This window comes from Galleria mellonella, unplaced genomic scaffold (genome assembly GCF_026898425.1).
Source record: "Galleria mellonella isolate WM207_F2 unplaced genomic scaffold, CSIRO_AGI_GalMel_v1 utg2134, whole genome shotgun sequence".
NCBI classification, from domain to species: domain Eukaryota; kingdom Metazoa; phylum Arthropoda; class Insecta; order Lepidoptera; family Pyralidae; genus Galleria; species Galleria mellonella.
This window is the reverse complement of record NW_026442040.1, coordinates 158,739-174,615: the sequence shown is the minus strand read 5'-3', so window position 1 is coordinate 174,615 and position 15,877 is coordinate 158,739. Positions and strand designations below refer to the sequence as shown.

The following is a 15,877-nucleotide window of genomic DNA, read 5'->3' as shown; positions in this document are numbered from 1 at the left end:
GTTAAAATATCCCACCCTCTTAAACAAGTGGTAAACGAATCTATTGGTAGAATCGTTTCGGTTAGCGCTCGCATGAGTACAAGATACCAGGGCATCGCTGTCTCATTCTATCTCATGGACTCGTTAGCGACAATGATTTTATAGATAAATTTGTTTCCCACTTGTCTAAAGGGTCTGGAATCTTAAATCAAATCCTACTCTCTGGTAGGTATGGGTAATATGAATACCAATCCAATATTTATATGTTGGATTCTTGTAGACATTGATGGCGGGAAAAAGTCATCATCCATTTCGATATCGCCTAGTTGGCCCATATGGATAAGATACTTTCATGTATTTGTTATTGGATATATTGGTATACAGATATTGTAACTAAAATATATAGATATTGTTTTATATTATCCACCCCATACCAGATAGTCATAGTACATTACTCGTATCTACAGGCGATAATCTATATTGCATCGAATCGATGCCGACACCAAGTGAACGTTACCATTATATCATCAGTACCGACTTGATTCCAATTAGATTGAGACAAAAGCGGCCTGTTAAACCCCTTTCGTCGAAATACTCTGTAAAAGAGACTTATTATAAGAATTATTGCTACAAAAATACTTATAAACATCAAAGAAGAACGTCATGAAAGACCACAGCCAGTTTTCTTTTATGTAAGGGCTCTTGAAGAAGTTACAGAATCCTAGTTTTCGAAAGAGTAGAAAGAGAGATAAATTCGTTTTGTCATAATTTCGTTACTTCATCTTTACTGGACTATTCAAAACAAACAAACGAAAATATAAATAAATAAGAAAAATCTTCAATAGCCCATTTAGCTTTCTTGAATGTTTGCCCATGTTAGTAAAAAAGAAAATATTTTGGGCAATAAAAGATTTATCTGTTCATGTAATTGGATTTATGCGTGTCTACTAAGTTTATTACTAGCCATTCCAAATTCTCACTCAAATGCCTAACTTTAGATTACTAAATTAAAATGATACTTTGCCAAGGACGTAGGAACTCTCTGTATACTAAGCTAGTTTTAATTAAATTCCCAAGAGTTTGCCTCTTAGCGATCAAAGGTACCTCACGGTAGTATTCCTTGTGGTATAATTTAATCTTAGCTATATAATTGTGATACGATTATATGTGATTGCTAACTAGATGCAATATTATTTAGTTGTTTATAAAATTTACATACAAGTAGGACCGGGAATGAATTCTATCAAATAATAATTATCATTCGATAATTAAATTAATAAAAAAAATTCAGAAATCAGTAAACACATCACGTATTTATTATTATCATTGAAAAATAGACTTTGCCAAGCAAAAAACTTTACACAATACGACCTCTGTGATCTATTGTGCTGGCCCTTTTTTCAAAGTTCGCTGCTAACTCCTGCCGGTGATAGGAATTTTAAAATGTTTTTAGCAGCGATGTTTTTACCCCCTCAGGATTTAAAGTCTATTTTCCAAAGGAGATATATCGTTTATACATAAATAGGCTACAGTTACGAATTCAGTTCCATAGCGTTTCTGTCTTATCATGATAGGATCTTAGGCATAAATCTTTGTTGATACAAATATTGTTTTTACTCGAGAGTTCTTTGAGTAGTTTTCTAAAAAATTTCTTAATTGGCGCATTCGTGTGGTTTAATCCTGGCGATGCAAGTCAGCTATTATTTACTACGATATATACGATAACATGCAAAGAAAAATACAGGAAAATTTAAAGCTTCCTTTTTTAAAGTCACCTAACATGTTACAAGTACAAAATATATAATGAGTAGATATATGGTAGGAATCATTGAATAAAAAGTAAAAAAAAAAAGAAAAAACAAAACATTTTAGTGGAGATTACTCAGTAATATTAAAAGATGAGTAAATATTGTAACACGTCAAACTAATATGTTAGATCGATTTCATCAAGCGAATGGTCAAATATTTGAATGGCGTCTGCAAAGGAAAGTGCATTCTCAAACAAAGTCCCCCTTACTCGTATTACGGCTCATAACGGAGATTTACCATAAATTAAAGTGGTAGAGCTCAAATTCTTTTAACAAATGAGTAACAGTATCCCTTCATTCGAGCCAGTGAGGCATCTAAGCAGGGTTCTACCCTCGTTTTAGGGTTGACTTTGACTCATTAATCGATATTTTTGCCCTAAATATTGTAATAACATACACCACTATATGGGTCGCATGTACGAAGAACTGTTTGCCAAGTAATGCAATATTTTGCAATAAATTCATTGTGGCAACCCTGACCTGTTAGGAAATGGGACGTTGTATATATTTAACTTTTATAATCTGTATATGTATCATACATGTATACATAGGTATTTAAATTTGCATAGGCAATAAAAATCGGGTATGTGGGTACTATTTGCTTGTAATCACGTTATATTAGGTTCCGATAGTGAATTTAAAAAATGCAGATAATAATAATTCATTAAAAAGCTTGATCTTGACCTATCTTTCATTGAGAAAAAAATGTTGTTTTAATGGTGTAACACTCTCTTAAAAGGATGCTAATTATTTTAGTTTCTCCCAAATAGTAAATAGTTCAGTTAATACATACCAGTAGTTACATAAGTTGTATATATTTTATAATAAAAACTGTTTACTGTACTATATACTATAGTATTATTTATACTGTGATAATACCCTACTGTATTATAAACTTTAACGTTTATAACAATAATAGGATACTATAGTAAGTACAGTACTATCGCTCTAGCGCACTCCAAAGTAGCGTCTATCCCTTTATCCAACACCTCTACGCAATCTACCGCCGGTCACGTTCACTCGCTCGTGGTAATCCAATTGCTTTGTTCTTTTGCTCTGAGCTGAGCTCATTTCTGTCCTAATTGGCAAACTATTTAGTATTTTTATGTCTATTTTTAAATTTTATTATGTTACGAATTAAAATTACTAATGATCTGAGTGATAGTAGAATTAAGAGCCCCGCGATAAAATAATCTTAAAGTTTTAATTTTTTCATGTAAATAGCCGAGTCTTTTAGTTTGAAATTTATTATCTATTAAGCTTTATATATTTGTAGTGATTTTTTAACTCTCAGCCTCATTTTCTGAATATGAATATGGCAAGTATTTTCTTGAATTTTTTAAACTAGTGTCTGTTATTAGAATTGTTTGAATGTAATAAAAACGCATAATATAGTCCGAAAACAATATTCACGTAGTATATATGAACTGGTCTGATGACGGAGATAGAGGATAGCGAGTGTACTAAAATGAATAGACCAAGATTCGTCTCGTTTGTTTACGTCTGTAGACGGATTTTGGAGGTCATCACAAAAACAATTATTTTATCTTATTTATATCTTATAGTTTTTTAGATAAATATTTTTTAGGCAAAATGTTGAGGTTTATTCTTTCAATTATCAATGATTACTATATTACTCTCAGTACTACTAATTATATTAACCGCTTTATTACGCTGCTGAATTTAAATAAAACAAAGTATTAGCCTAGATAGCCTAGATTTGGGCTTCTAAACTTCAGATATTATACATTTATCCAGATTACTCCAGTAGATTACATATAATATATCATGATTGGAATCGAAAACTTTTCAACGCTAAAACAATATTTAATAACTATCACGATTTATACGTTATTATATTTTTTACTATCTTTACTGGACTGTTACTAACATGATAATTCGATAGTATTAATGCCACTTGATTGTCACTCCATTACAAACACAACAATTTTAAAAAATCTATAACGGAATTAAATAATTTACCTTGACATTGTATTTTAAATTTATACAAACCGTCGTAATAGTCATATTTGATTATAATAATACCTACTATAATCTGTCATTACAACTAATCAATAATAACTAAATATTGAAATAGGGCATTAAAATTCGGTACTAGGTATTGATTTTCATATTAATATTTATAGCCTGTAATCATTTCTTGCTTTCTCTTTCCATAGCGTTTATTCAGATTTTATTCTTACCAGTTTTTTTTTTTTTGTATGTGCTGTTTTGTAATTATCTGTCCGTTTGTTGACCAAAGAATACAATGTCTCACCACTTCTTTTCATCTATAGGAAGTTATAAATGACAATCACGTGAACAAAACACATGAAAGAAATCATTTGGCGTGGCAATGGTTGACTAAATTTCCTCTTATTGGAAGAGAGCCGTAGCCGACCAGTTACGGATCTTAAGATTTCAAAATCTTATAAAGGTTATAAGATAAGTGCTAGTAATGGAAGGCAATTGATTACTAGTAATGAGAAACAAGTCCTCGCTGTTCTTGAGATTGATTGAAATTCTGGAAAATTTGTTACCATGAGCTAATTGCCCTTCATTCAATAAATTAATTAAGTTAATTGGCTTCATTTATACTCATCTATCATCCCTCCCTGGCATTCCATCAGTGTAAAGTAATAATGCGATCGGAACTATAATTCCATATTCATCCATAAAAAAATATATTGAAACTTAGTGTATGATCACCAGCTAAAATGTCCTCAAAATCTTGCATTAGATTACTGGATGTAATGTAATCTCTTGAGCTGTAACTTTTTCGAAAATAGCACGACATGTGACCTCACAGTTCTGAGCAAATATAGAGACAATTATGATCTATAAATGGTATCAACCGAAAAGATAATGTTCTACCATTATCATTTTATTTTTGATTCTACACTTTGGCTACTGACTAAGTATTTATGGCGATACTCTAGCTATACATGGAAGAGGCCTATACTAAGTACTAGATAATTAACAGGTTTTAGTGATAATGATAATAATTGATTTTCTCATATATTTTCTCATACATTTTAACCAATATACCTATTGTTTGTGACAAAATAAATATTTTCACGTATTTGGCATGAAATTTCCTTTAATCTCCAAGGCGAATCTAGCCTTGGCAGAGTTTGTCCTCCAAGATTCTGGATGTGTTCCAAAATGCGTCACAGACTTCAACACTGTTCCTGCTATATTATATATGAGTATATAGTGTCGGAGTAGACGCGCGTCGCGACACAACGTAATAAAACCAACTTTCGGTGACGTAAATTGGTTTTGAACGTGGATTGCGATTTGTGATCCTGGAAGTCTGACTTATGTTGTAATCATGGATAGTGCAGTTTGTATTTTTGCCTTTGTACGTTTTTAAATCCACACGCGAGCTCGGAAAAATTAACATTCGATTTTTAAATGAAGAATTATTGACATCGATAAAAAATTTGTATAAAAGTCGTGAGTTATTTATTACTTTTATCTTCATCTTCTATATTAATTCAATTGCTATTCGTTAATATATCTTAAACTCGAAAATGGCTTGTTCAATTTGAATTTTTTTTTTATTTTATTCATCCTAATACAGACGTGGTTTAAAGAAAAAAAATGAAACATCCTAAAATTCAACTGAAAAATCGAAAAATTGGTTATTTTGTATGAGAATTGTTACTTCGAATTACTTTCAACAGATGTCATTGTAGGTAATACAAAGTTCACTGGATCATCTAGATTTTAATACAGATTTCAATATTTTTGTATGTAATCTCTGTAGGGGCATTCGTTATATCATTTACATACATGTACATTTCCCACTTCACAATTGTCCGCTGCCCACCCCAGGATTTGAAGCGGAGCTTCCAGCTATAAACATATCTGAAACAATAGAAACATGTCTGAGAGAGCACAGTGTACTTTTTTAACTACCCCTTCTTCCCTCGAAATATAATCTTAAATATGCCAATGATTAACGGCAATTACCTAATGGTCAAGAAATGGATAGCAGCATCGCTCTTAAAAAGTCAAAGCCTATCTGCTGTTGCCCAACACGTCTGCGTGGCTTTTACTGGCAAAACTCGCATTGTAGGGGTGGCCTATATTCAGCAATGGACAGTTAACAGGTGATATAATGATGATGATGATACCAATGATTGTATACTGCTTGGCCACAAATTTACAGCTATTTTATATATGCCTTATATTGTTATCCAAAGACACCACGTTCACGTAAATAACGCTGTGTTAAAATAAGTTCATTAATATATTCAGAAACCTTGTTTACATATATCATGAGCGATTTACATAAATGGCGGAGGGAAACATTTTGTATTCCTCGTTACTGAATAGCTTATGTTTATAATTTATGTTATGACTATATAATTATGTCAATATTTTGTTGACTGTTTCTCCCTTAAGTATTTTTTTAATACTGTTTCGTAAAGCGTTTTTATAGATTTGCCATGTGGTCCCGGCACAGAATGGACCACTTTTCCTTTCCCGTGGGTGTCGTAAGAGGTGTCTAAGAGAGCTTAATACTCGAGAGATGGAAAAAAGGTCAGTATAGGATGCAAACCTCTCGGTCACATCGTGTTTCTGCTGCCGAACAGCTGTGCTCGAATAACTGTTTCGGTTTGAAGTAATGGTGCGTAATACTCGTATATCTATATATCTATATATTGGTCCAATAACGAATTGAAAATCTTCAAAGCAATGAATATACATATCCGATTGTTATAGGTGATATTGAATAGGGTATAACCTTCTTTTTCGCCATCAATATCCATCGAAACCCAATATATAGATATTGCGGCAGTACCGATATTATCCGAACCTAATTTGAAGTGTGATATAGCAGTGAAGTTACTGAGTATGACAGCTTAGTGCTTTTGGATTATTAATGAGGGGCTAGACGTCACATTTATATCATGTAGTGTATTCTATGATCTCTATTCGTTGTCTAGGATCGTATCTGTAAGCATCTCAGATGAGCCGTTAAGTTATTTTTATATGACATATATTTATTCATAAAAGTATAAATGTTAAAATAACTTCGTTATCTTTTGGTGTATACGTACTATTTCGAATAAAGAAAAACCGAAGCCAGTTCTTTATTCTTTATTTAAAATTTGTAACGATTAATGGATAGATGTTTGTTACTCTTTCATACAAAAACTGCTGAATGGATTTGTATGAAATTTGATACACTCTTATCTTAGCACATAAGATACTTTATATACTGATTCACTCAAGTAAAACCGCGGGATACCGCTACATTTATATATGTAACTCCATCCTCCACACCATCAATATAGCATAAAACTGACACGTGTACTTTTAAACAAAATTCCTTATCCTGTTCAATATAGAAAACAATACAACTCCACAAGAATGCCCAATTGATCGTAAACTCTATAATAAACATTTATTATACAAGTACCTTCAAGCATGCGTGGTGAATGAACTTTTATATTCCACAGAATCCTTACATATTTTTCATATAGCACAATAATTTTTTTTTATTCTAACACCTGCAGATGGCAATGGTTTATAATGAATAAACAGACAATACAATGTCAGGTCGACCTCCACTTGGGCTTCCTGCAGACCATTATAATTAATACCGGAAGATCGAAGACGGAAGATGACCTGTCATCTTTCACTGGTGCCCCATCATTGTAAACTGTTAGCATAGCCAGAGGTACATCTGTGCCATTCCAACTTTATCGGTTAAAAAAAAAGAAACTACAAACTTTAATTCGTAATAAATTGAATAACGAATTAATAAAGCGTATTATTCATACACTAGTCTTTATTTAAAATATCATTCCTGAATAAAATAGTAATAAAATTCATACAACACGGATTAGACTCCACACTCGCTATTGGTATGCACGCTGTTCACTCGACCCTAACTCGAAACGCCTTTGTTTGTGAATTGACTCAAGCTTAATTCACTCACTGGTATTTATAAATGATAAAAATAGACGAAGGACAATATTATAAAGTTCAAGTCTCGATGCGGCAGCGTTCCTTTTGAGATATTTTGGAAAAAGTTGATTCTTATATAGACTATTTTTGGCTGTCCATGCAAGAATCTTGGTGTCGTTCTGTGTACGTGTATAAAAAAAAAATGCAATATAAAAAATGTATATTGCTAGTTGGCGTTGATTTTTACATGGCAAGTCCAGCTGTCACGTTATGGGTGTCTCCAAATTTTTTCAATGTTTAACCCGTGTTTCTGTGGAAAATATATTTAGTGTTTTACTTCAATTAGTAATTTGCTGTCCTAAAAAAATTCTTCGCCTCCAAATCGGATTTAGAATTAATTTAACTGTTATAAAATTCAACTCTTTTTAAATTTACTTTAGACTACATTTCACTAAGTATAATACTTGCATATTAAAAGTACTATGTAAATATCGATCCTCATAATATATACTCGGCACGTCCTGTAGGATATCCTCAGTGCTGGTTAGTTCGCTTCCGCGCCGCAAACAGCGTGCACGTCGCGTTCTCTTTTCAAAACATAAAATACTGTTCCGTAAATGAACCATTCCGCGGGGATTGGTTCAGTTTATATAATGTGAACTGCCCTTTATAAGTGCGTGTTGAATGCGCATTTTGATGTGTACTTTGCGGTTTTTCGATTGTTCAAATTGGATTATAGTGTGCCTTCGTAGCTAAAAAAAGTGTAACAACGGTTTTAAATAATACTGAGTTATTTGACAGTGATTATAGTAAATTAAATTGTATTAATTTATTAAATTACTATTTTATATTGTCATTTATGTAAAATTCATAAAAATTTGTAAATTAGAACAAAGTGGATTTACATAGCACAAAGAGACATTTCGTTACTTATAAGTATTTCTTAAAGCAATGTTCTTGGTTTCTGTCTAAAAATATAGTATCTTCCTATAGATTATTATTATTTTATTTATGTGAAATACTAGCAGAATTCCGCGGCTTCACCCGCGTGAATCAAAATAATAATATTAAGTATCCTATGTGAAAAGTTAAAATACGACTTACCTGTGTATACAATTTTATTCAAATCAAAGAAAGAATAAAAATCATCCGTCTATCCATCGCATTATTATATTAATAGGATCTATTTGCCTGTATATGTTGATAACAAGGCTTACGAGGTAGGCAGAGATAATGTAACACCTACCCTCTAATCCGTATAATATAAAATAGAAAGAGTTTCGGTCCGTGCCTACTAAGAACGGTATCAAACCATTTTTCAGATACCAGCTTTATCCGGCTTTGAAAGAAAATATAATAAAAAGTATCTTATATTTATCTTATATTAGTCTATATATGGACTATTTGTAAGATGCCCAATTTAATTCAGATCCGTTTAAGCATGATTGAGTTTCTAACAAAGGTCCAAAAATGTTCACAAGCTTTTTGGACAAGTTTATATATTATTGGTATAATATTTTATCAAAAATCTTTATTCATCATCTCAGTCATTAACTCTCCACTGTTGAACATAAGGGGGGTTTTGACCAACAGTTGTCACACTTGGCGGGCTGGTTGTCAACCGTAGTCAGCCGTGGGTAATATTTTAAGAGGAACGCTGCTGCCCATTTCTCTATCATTAAGTTCCCTTAGTTGCCTCTTGCGACACCTATAAGAAAGGAAGGGGTGGCCCATTCTATGCCGGAACCACATGATAAATTAAATCCTTATTATTACGAGTATATCATTATAAACGGATAAGCGAGACTATTTAATTAGCTCCTTGAGTCTAGTAATTTTTAATGACTTAAACGCCATGATTTCATGTGACCAATAGGTTTCAGGCTATATATACATATATATTTCTTCAAAATTTAATCTTATTGTCCAATAAGTTTATTATTAAAAATTGTAATAAATGGACCAGACGTATTCTTTTCAATTGACTACAAAACGAAGAAAATTATCAATTAGGATGTATTTTTTTTTTCGATGTCTATTACTTTATGACTCCGTCAGTTATTATAAACCAGTTTGGAAAATTCTTTTATCTGAATCTCTTTTATCTTATATTTACAGATTAGTCCGATACAAATTTTTATCAAAATCGGTTAAGCAGCTTAGTTTTGAAATCAAAATAATTAGTTTCACCGCAATTGAAGTCTTGTTTTTTTTTTAATTATTCGTTATAAGTATTGGTATAAAATACTAGCGGTGTTCTTGACGCCATCCTCGTGACTTGATTAAAAGAGACTAGTACCTACGTTAAATTTATAGCTTTTGGAGTTTAAGCTATAACGTTTACACATATAAACGTATATATAGCATATAAACGTTAAACTATTTAACGTTTATATGCTATATGTATGTTAGAAATTATAAACCTATCTACCGACATAATATAATATTTATAATATCATAAGAACAATAAATATCTATACCTTTATTCTTATATAGTTGAATATTAGGTGCTTGGTGTAAAATTTCAAACAAATGTCAAATAGCTGCTTTTGAATTATTTAACTAATTTAATAATAATTCGTATTTAAAAATAGGTTTGAAAGTGATTAAATAAAATTAATTAAAAAAAAAAAGGTATAGTTATGCACTATGTTCAATATGAGATTTTTTAATATGTCACAAGGGTGGCAAGCAAGCATACAGCCCGTCTGATGGTAAACGGTCACAGTTGCCTATTGTCGCCTGTAACAATAAGGGTGTCACGTGCGCGTTGTCGACCCTGAAGAAACCTTAATATATCCCTTTTTGAAGAACCTTATACTGTACACTCTAGAGGAAACCTCGGCAACATTATAAAAGAATTCAATCTTCTTTATATTTTTTTATGCAACTTAAAATCGCAAACTAGCTGACAGCCCACCTGATGAAAAGTGGTAACCGTCGCCAATACACATGAGCAGTACCATGGACATAACAGAGTAAACAGTTTCGCCAATGATACTCTCGTGCGTTACCATTCCTAAGGACTCAGGTATTATTCTGCCATACACATTACACTGCCATATCCCACTCTTCAAACCGAAACATAGCCATGTAAATGTATGTAAGGTAAATGCATTATCCATTGTAACAAAACAGTACATAAAAACTTTCTCATTAAGTAAATGGGACCTTTTCCTTAAACAACAAATGTAACCGTACTCGAACCTGCACTATCGCTAATTTATTGTCCCCGGGCACACCCTGGGCACCGCGGCTCCGCACCGATGGTCTCGCCTTACTTGGCCCAAGTTAATTAGAACTTGAGCTTTGAGAACACAGTTCCCTTTGTGGGTAACTCGTACTTTTAATAAGTACGGTGCCGGTTGTGAATTGTTCTGTATCAATTTTGTACAAGTAATTCACTTCTTTCTTGTATTTGCTGTTTTTTTTTTTAATTTGAAAATAAGTTTGTTGCCTTCCAGAATCTTGATAACTCAAAATTGCTGTTAAGTATGATATTATAAGAGTCTATCATATTTCTTTTTTTTTTTTGCAAAAAGTACGACAGGTTTCGTCTTTCAAAATAAATATACTAACATGGAAATAAACTATATCAATTATTATATGGATGAAAATTAAATGGTAACCTGCTTGCGCAATCGGTATATGCTGGCGAGGTACCAATGATGGATGATAAGGGAGGTTAAAAATAACTCAGTTAACATATAATACAGAATTATCCAAAATAATTTCCAGGGGGAAGTTGCGTGGAGGTCGACCTAACAGGGAAAATCTATTAAGTACAAAAAGTATTATAAAAATCGATTCAGAGCTGGCAAAATGCGTAACATGGTTACGAAAAAAAAAACAGACAAATTCACAACCTTCATCCTTTGAAAATCATTTATATTTCACATAATTGTCATAATGAAAACAGGAAAAACAAAAAATAATTAGTTACTAATGATAATAAATACTGTTGCGTAATTCATGACTAAAATTATTTTTATCCAATTATGGCCACACACAAAATTCCTGTAATCATTTCCTATGGCCCAAATACGCGGAACTCCGGATGTCTCACGTCCGAGACACTTCCAATCGCGATACGAGATCGAAGCGACTTTGATCTATTCCGGGCGCCAAATGGTCCACGTCGTTGGTAAACATTTAGATTGATTGTACTACACCAACGTTAACAAGCAATGGTCACTCATCAATCTAAAGTTTAAAGTGAGAAGCCTTGTAAAATTTCCAAAGAAAGAATGGTTTTGGTATATAAAAAACCTACTACATACATTATTTTAAAGCAGCCTCGAGTCGGTATCACTTAGAACAAAAAATGTTTATTCGAAATCTATGTATGCAATTTATTAATATTAAAAATTTTGTAAAGTAGCTAGGTCTTTTATAATTGTTATCGATATCAATATTTTGGCCAGAAGTATTTTATAAAAGTTACACAAGAAAATTTATATTGATTTATTATATTGATACTTCTAGATAAATTCATGCATGAATTCATTTTCCATTTTTGTCTTTATAAAGGCAGTGACGGTTCTTAATAATGTAATGGTTTATTTGCTCTGTAAGTAGAGCAGTTAGGTCTATACCAAGTGGGTTTTTAAATTAATGGCGGACGATAACTAAAGTCAAAAAGCATATGTATGTATATATTTAAATACTGCATTATAAATTCAAATTTCAATAATTAATTTCTTTCAGTTACTGTACATATGCGAGATATAATATATCATTATACTATAAATATTCTTGGATATTTTAATAGGAAGAAAACAACGAGCCCTCGTCCGGTGGCGCTTACCGATGCGTTCAGTCGCTAGTTATTTTGAAATTGTAAATCACGAGGCGGCGAGTGCGGTGGCTAATTTTAACTTAAAAATGTTGATCCAAGATTGATACATCCCGTTCAAATAAGCAAATGTCTATAAAAATACTACCCTATTTACTTAATGTTACTTTAACACCTCTGTTTATTACTTTCTTCTTAACAACAACGTAATAAAAATTAACTTGCAGTGGTGTTGGGTAAATAAGGATGTTAGTTAGTGGACAATTCATACGAGAATGGTTTAATTAGACAGAGTTTAATAATGAACGCAGTTGTATGTTTACTCCTATGCTTCATTTACACTTGACCGCAAATCCGATTCGTAAATGAAGTTCATTTGAGCAGACTGTACTAGCTAATATATAATGCTATAGGTATTTGAAATATAATAGCGTATAGTTAAGCTTCTCGTCATCACAATTACAAATATTTAGTAAAAATAAAAAAAAAAATTTGAAAAAGTTGTCATTGTACCTATATATTTCGTTTTACTTCTTCTTAACATTTCATTTATTCAAACAATACTTAACTGTTATGTATTTTTATTTGTAACTGAAAGTGTCTTCTTATTTCTAATATATTTGATATATGATTCTTCCAGAAGTGTTGACTATTGCTTATTTTTCTTCGCCGCTTGTCTAAGTGTGGCCCGTTTTAGAAATTTCCCGATACTGCCGTCCCCTTGTGCCGTGAGTCAGGCAAATTACGGCGTTTGTGATTAATACACGCTATTCCTGGTTGTATCCTTTATTCGTTGCTTTAGTTTCCTTTGTTCTGGAAGACATAGCCCGGTGTAAAGTGTTTCGTCACATATATTTTATATTACTAATCATTTTAAGAACACGTATGCCATGTATTACTCAAATATTTTATAAGAGCTCCATCTAAAAGTTTTACTCGTGTTTTACAATGTAAATATCATTGTAATTCATACTAGAAGATCTATTAAAGAACAGTTCTTAGATATAAGTGAAATTAAATAATATGTAATATATTATTAAAATGTTATTCATTTTTTTTAAGTAAGCACTTAAAATATTTAGATATTACAATCACAAAATAACTAAAAATTTCTCCAATATATTTATATTATTCATATATAAAAATATTATATACCCATAAAAAAATTGTTTTTATTTTCTTAATTAATTAATGTATAATTTAATAATAGTTTGTATAATGTGAAAATTGTAATTAATTAATATTAAATTATTGTCGCAATGACTGTAAACTATGATTATATACCTGAAATAAAAAAGATTTATTATTATTATTATAATGTAGATATCTTAATTATAAGTCCTGTAAATACGTAAAGATCGAACTAAGAACATTGCAATTTAGATATACTTAATATCATAAAGAAACTTCATTAGTAATTTTGACTAGGTAACACCGCTGCATAAGGACATTGAACTTTTTACTATTTACACATTAATATTTCACGTGGTTTATTATACCGGAAACCATGTGCTTTCATATGTAATGCGGATTATGGACTATAAAACGAAGTGTGTATGATTCACTGTCAAAATGAGATGTGAAGCCATCGGAATGCTGTTCGATATCCTATATGCGGGCCAATGTAAGTTTGTATATTCATCATGTGAAATACTATACATGTGTACATTTAACATAACAGTTTAAAAAGTTAAAGATACTTTAGAATTAAGCTTCTATACTATACCAATCCCGATTCAAATGAGTCATTATGTTGTCTATTTGCTAATTTCCAATAAATTGTGTAAGACTGGTTTATTTTATTTGTCATAGTTTACTCTAGTCAGCACTTTATATTTTAAATTAATAGCACTGACATCAAATTGAATCAAATTTATTTTTATAGATATTTCAACGTACTGTTATTCAGAAAGTTATTTTTTTTTATTTAAGAATTTTTTTTCTTGTGGTTCAACTAATACATGATTCTCTTTTATCCAGCTCTATTCCAGACCGATTCCAGATAGCTTTGGCCTATCTATACGACATGACATCTATAGTGTTTCCTTTATCAGTCCCATGTAGTTATTTCTTGGAAAGTATAATGTTTTGTAATGTTTATGTAATTTGGTCATAATATTTTTATTGACTTTATTTTTCTCTCTTAATTTTATAATTCTTGATTTATAACGAATAATTGATTTGATCCATCAATAAAATTGCAAGCCTTAAGGCGAACATTTGTATTTTTTAATGAGATCTGTAAGAGAATGTTTTTGCCATAAGTTGTCCTCTTTATGCATATTAGAAACTGCGACATATTAGAAATAGCTTGTTATTGAAATTATCCATTTCAATAACAAGCTATTTCTAATATCTAATATGACTGAAGAGAAATAATGATTATGGCTTATTTCTTATTCACGAATAATAATGAAGATCTTAAAAATATTAATTCGTCCAAAATCCTCCAAATTGACAGCAGGTCATATAGAAAACATTATTTATTACCAAAAATGTTTATTAGCACAGTAATTACGATTGTAAAATTAATGAAATTCGAGTCGTTGCACAGTCTGATGATAATCCCCACCAAATCGGACAGCGCTTGCTTTAATTCCGAGGATTACTTTTTAATCCCTCTCTTGTTGCTTTAAAATAATCCCCCGTTATGAATTCGAAACATGGATGCCATATATGAAACAAAATGGCTTCACGTAACTTAATATTTTCAAAAATATAAATAGCTTATTATTTCCTAGTATTAAAATATGTAAATGCAAATAAATAATTTATATATATTTCCATGTATAAACTGTTAAGTAACTATTTATGACTTAGGATTTTTATAAATTGAATTTCTTTAAATTACTTTTATGAAAAAAAAGACACTATATACCTTTACATTAAAAATGTTGTTCTCGATATTTATCTTGCGAAAAATTAGAATACTTTATATATTTTCAAAATGCTCTAGTGATTTAACGTTGCATCATACTCGTACTTTAAAACAAGGCATCGCTGTAACAACATAAGTCAATTTATATTATGCCTCGTCCCTTGAAACACGTTACTCGGTCAACCATATAGTGCACTATGTGGTTAACCAAGTAATGTATTCGATCTTTGAATACATATTTTATTCTGTATCATAGCATATTGCGACACATTAGTGGGTTTGAATGTTGTGGTTTTGTGCAAGATCTAGCGACGTTATAGCTGCCACATAATTTAATAATTATAAATTAAATGACAGATCACAATCTGATTATTAGGTATAAATAAGGATATGAATCCAAAAATTAAGTGTATTGGCAGTATATAAAAAAAGTAATTAATTTTAAGAATGGTCGATTGTTATTCAATGATGATGATAAACTTTTTCTATAAT

At 31.1% G+C, this 15,877-nt stretch overlaps 1 protein-coding gene across 2 annotated transcripts in view; it reads left to right on the top strand.

Annotated features, from left to right (window-relative positions):
* Positions 1-15,877, top strand: part of LOC113512826 (uncharacterized protein CG43867) — a 78,937-nt gene that overhangs the window by 25,943 nt on the left and 37,117 nt on the right. The window lies entirely within an intron of this gene.